The sequence below is a fragment of the Colobus angolensis genome, unplaced genomic scaffold (genome assembly GCF_000951035.1).
Source record: "Colobus angolensis palliatus isolate OR3802 unplaced genomic scaffold, Cang.pa_1.0 Scaffold77, whole genome shotgun sequence".
Taxonomy (NCBI): Eukaryota; Metazoa; Chordata; class Mammalia; order Primates; family Cercopithecidae; genus Colobus; species Colobus angolensis.
In genome coordinates, this window is record NW_012121487.1 from 2,545,146 (window position 1) to 2,550,114 (window position 4,969).

Below are 4,969 nucleotides of genomic sequence, written 5' to 3' on the forward strand. Positions count from 1 at the left end.
AATACCCAATTGTGTTGGTGTTTGATTTCTTTTAAGTTTTCATTTTTATGCGTCTCCACCTCAGAACCATAATCTAAATTTACAGTTAAATTCATAACAATACCTCAGTGGTGTACCATTGAGTCCTAAAATTCTAGAATGTTAATCCCATGTGTACACTAACATGCCTTTTGTGAAGTCTTTTGAAACCTATCAGATACAGCCCGGAGTCCATTTTGCTGAAGAGTATCTAGAATATCTGCTACCCTAAGAAGCAATCATAGTCCTTTCCATAGTAGTTTTAAGTTTTAAATTGTTCACCATTCTGAGTAGTGTGATGAAATTTTGCACCACTGTCCTGGATGTGAATCAACATAACCACACTGTGTGTGCTGCCCATCGGTTAGTCATTGAGATCATCAGCTTTTGACATCCAACTGTGGACATCGGCATGACTCAATGATTCAGGATCACCCAAAACAGATGATCCCCCTTCTTAGGCATAGTCAGAAGGTCGATAGTAGCTACATCATAATTCCTAAGTCATTCACTCTATCTCATCTTGTAAGCGTTTTGTCATCTCACATCAACACAAGAAGGGTGAGCACGGTACAATGAGATATTTTGAGAACAAGAGAGACTATATTCACATAACTTTTATATGGTATATTGTTCCTTTTTCTTATTGGTTATTGTTCATTTGTTACTATACCAAATTTATAAATTAAACTTGATTATAGGTATATACCTATAGGAAAACTGTGTGTGTGTGTTTGTTTATTTATTTAGTGATCAGTACTCTCTATGGTTTCAGGCATCCCCTGGGAATCCTACAGTGGGATCTCCCGAGGATAAGGGGAGACTACTGTATTTCCTTCCTTCTTGCTTTCTCCATTGCAGAAGAGCTAATGCAGCTTTAAAAGCTGGGGAACTTTAAAAAGTATATATTGCATCACCACTTGCACTGTTAATCAGAATCGTAAACTACGTGCATATTTCTAGCAAAAACACCTATAGGTACAAGACTGAGGTTGGCCAGACACGATGCTCACATGTAATCCCAGCACTTTATGGAAGGCTGAAGTGGGAGAATTGCTTCAGGCCAGGAGCTAAAAACCAGCCTGGGCAACATAGACGCCATATCGATAAAAAAGTAAAAATTAGCCTTTCATGGTGGTACATGCCTGTAGTCCAGGCTTGTCGAACCTGTGGCCCATGGGCCTCATACAACCCAGGACTGCTTTGAATAGGGCCCAACACAAATTGATAAACTTTCTTAAAACATTATAAGCCTTTTTTTTTTTCGATTTCATTGTTGTTGCTGTTTTAGCTCATAGCTGTTGTTAGTGTTGGTGTGTTTTATGTGTGACTCAAGGCAATTCTTTCGATGTGGCCCAGGAAAGCCAAAAGATTGGACACCCCTGCTGTAGTCCAAGCTCCTCAGGAGGCTGAAGGGAGAGGATTGCTTGAGCCCAGGAGTTCAAGACTGCAGTGAGCGATGATACCACTGCACTCAAGCCTTGGAGACTGCAGGGACCCTATCTAAAATAAAACAAAAAAACCTGAGAGCTTGGAGAAGTTAGCACTGTTGAAGTTTGTGATAATCAGTAAATTTCAGAACTCCTTTACTTTTATAGCCCTAATGTTGCTCTAGGAATCCAAACCTGGGGAGATAGATATTATTAAGATGAGAAAATACAGTGTAAGGAATTCTGTTTTTTCTGTCTGAAATTATGAAAACAATGAAATTACTCTTTGTGGCTTGGCACGGTGACTTACGCCTGTAATCCCAGCACTTTGGGAGGCCAAGGCGGGCAGATAACTTGAGGTCAGGAGGTCAGCCTGGCCAACATGGTGAAACCTCATCTGTACTAAAAATACAAAAATTAGCCGAGCATGGTGGCAGACACCTATAATCCCAACTTCTTGGGAGGCTGAGGCAGGAGAATCATTTGAACCCAGGAGGTAGAGGTTCAGTGAGCCAAGATTGCGCCACTGCACTCCAGCCTGGGCGACAGAGTGAGACTCTCTCAAAAAACAAAAAAGAAATAGTCTTTGTGAACCAAACTTTTCCTATGGGACTCGGGATTTAGGACAATCTCAACCTCAACACTGTTGACATTTGGGGATGGATCATTCTTTGTTGTGGGGGACTCTCCTGTGCATTGTAGACTGTTTAGCAACATACCTGGCCTCTACTCACTCGATGCCAGTAGCATCCCCCCCTCCCTCCTTCAGTTGTGACAACCAGAATGCCTCTAACCATTCATTGTCACATGTTAGGGGAGGGGACAAAAGTCCCCCTGGTAGAGAACTACTAATTTAGAGAAAGATTACTGATCGTGAGGAATCAGTCTGGGTTTAGTAGGAAAGAAAGTCATGGCAGACTAATACATCCTTCTTGTTAGAATTCCTGGAATGGCCTGGCATGGTGGCTCACGCCTGTAATCCCAGCACTTTGGGAGGCTTAGGCTGGTGGGTCACGAGGTCAGGAGTTCAAGACCAGCCTGGCCAAGATGGTGAAACCCCATCTCTACTAAAAATACAAAACTTAACCGGACATGGTTTCGAGCACCTGTAATCCCAAGCTACTCAGGAGGCTGAGGCAGAGAATTGCTTGAACCCAGGAGACAGAGAATTTTTTTGAGATGGAGTTTCGCTCTTGTTGCCCAGGCTGGAGTGCAATGGCGTGATTGTGGTTCGCCACAACCTCTGCTTCCCTGGTTCAAGCGATTCTCCCACCTCAGCCTCCTGAGTAACTGGGATTGCAGGCGTGTTTCACCACGTCTGGCTAATTTTGTATTTTTAGTAGAAATGGGGTTTCTCCATGTTGGTCAGGCTCGTCTCGAACTCCCGACCTCAGGTGATCGCCCATCCTGGCCTCCCAAAGTGCCGAGATGACAGGTGTGAGCCACTGCGCCAGCCAAAAAAAAGAATTCTTAGAATGGTAGATCAAAGTAATTCCATTATTGGTATGTCCTCATTAAAGTTAGACATTTGATAATCTCACACAGTGGTTTTTTGGAGAAATGTATACCGAATGTTTAATTGGTTGAATAACTATACCCAAAAGCTACATGTTAGCAAAATGGGTTGAAGTTCCCCTAACCATGGACATCTAGGCAGTGTTTGTCACTGTTGGCTGCACATTGGAATGAGCTGGGAAGCTTTAAAAATATTGATGTCCGGGTCACTATCAGAGGCTGATTTAATCGATCTGAGGCACACTCTGGGTATCAGAATTTTTAAACTATACCCAAGTGGGCCAGACACAGCAGCTCAGGTCTATAATCCCAGCACTTTGAGAGGCCAAGGCAGGTGGATCGCTTGAGCCCAAGAGTTTGAAAGCAACCTGAGCAACATAGTGAGATCCTTTCTCTACAAAAAAGATACAAGAATTAGCTGGGCATGGTGGCACGCGCCTGTAATGCCAGCACCTGAGAGGCAAAGGTAGACAGATCACTTGAGCTCAGGAGTTTGAAACTAGCCTGGACCACAGGGCGAAACCCTGTCCCTACCAAAAAAAAAAAACAAACAAAAAAACAAATACGAACTGGCCGGACATAGTGGCTCACGCCTGTAATCACAGCACTTTGGAATGGCGAGACTATCCTGGCCAACATGGTGAAACCCTGTCTCTACTAAAAATACAAAAATTAGCTGGGCCTGGTGGCAGGTGCCTGTAATCCCAGCTACTAGGGAGGCTGAGGCAGAAGAATTGTTTGAACCCAGGAGACAGAGCTTACAGTGAGCCGAGATCACGCCATTGCACTCCGGCCTGGGTTACAAAAGCAAAACTCCATCTCACAAAAAAATAAAAATAAAAATTACAAACTGTAGCCAGGCTATGTTAGGTAATCCTTATCCTGTTAAATAGTTGTATTAATGACTTGAATGAAATTGATATGGATATATTTTTTCAAATTTATACCTTTTACAAAAATTTTAAAGGGTAGGTAATATGTTGGTGATTTTAAAAAACAAAAAGATCTTCAGATGTGGAGTCTTCTATTGGATCCTATAACAAAAAGAAGACATTAGGCTGCGTGCAGTGGCTCACGCCTGTAATCCCAACACTTTAGGAGGCAGAGGCAGACATATCGCTTGAGCCCAGGAGTTGAAGACCAGCCTGGACAACATGGTGAAACCCCATCTCAACAAAAAACACAAAAATTAGCCAAGTGTAGTGGCCCATGCCTGTAGTCCAAGCTACTTGGAAGGCTGAAGTCCAAGGATTGAGGTGGAGGTTACAGTGAGCCAAGATCACATCATCACACTGCAGCCTAGGTGACAGAGCAAGACATTGTCTCAAAAAAAGAAAAAGACATTAGCAGAAAAACTGAGGAAATCCGAATAAAATCTGTAGTTTACTAAATAGTATTGTTCCAACTTTAATTTCTTAATTTTGATAATTGTACCATAGTTTTATGTATATATATATACACACACGTATATATATAACATTAAGGAAAGCTGAATGAAGAGTGTAAGAAAGCTCTATGCAATTCATCTGTAAGTTTACATTTGTTTGTTTGTTTGTTTGCTTGCTTTCAAATAGGACCTCACTCTGTTGCCCAGGCTGGAGTGCAGTGGTGCAATCCTAGCTCACTGCAACCTCGAGCTCCTTGACTCAAGGAATCCTCCTGCCTCAGCCTCCTGAGCAGCTAGAACTACAGGCACAGGCAACCATGTTCAGCTAATTTTTTTGATTATTAGTAGAGATAAGATCTTCCTATGTTGCCCAGACTGGTCTTGCTAAGTGCTGGGATTATAGGCCTGAACCACCGTGCCCAGCCTCCACTATCTAATTTTAGAAGTTTTTTTGTTTTGTTTTGTTTTGTTTTTTTGAGACAGCATCTCCTTCTGTCACCAGGTTGGGGTGCAGTGGCGCGATCTTGGCTGACTGCAACCTCCACCTCCCAGGTTCAAGCGATTATCCTGCCTCAACCTCCTGAGTAGCTGGGATTACAGGCACACGCCACCAGGCCCA

General features: G+C 42.9%; 1 pseudogene; it reads left to right on the plus strand.

Moving 5' to 3' along the window:
- The first annotated feature begins 640 nt into the window (after nt 1–640).
- The window catches only part of LOC105502125, a 37,363-nt pseudogene continuing 33,034 nt past the window's right edge, over nt 641–4,969 (plus strand).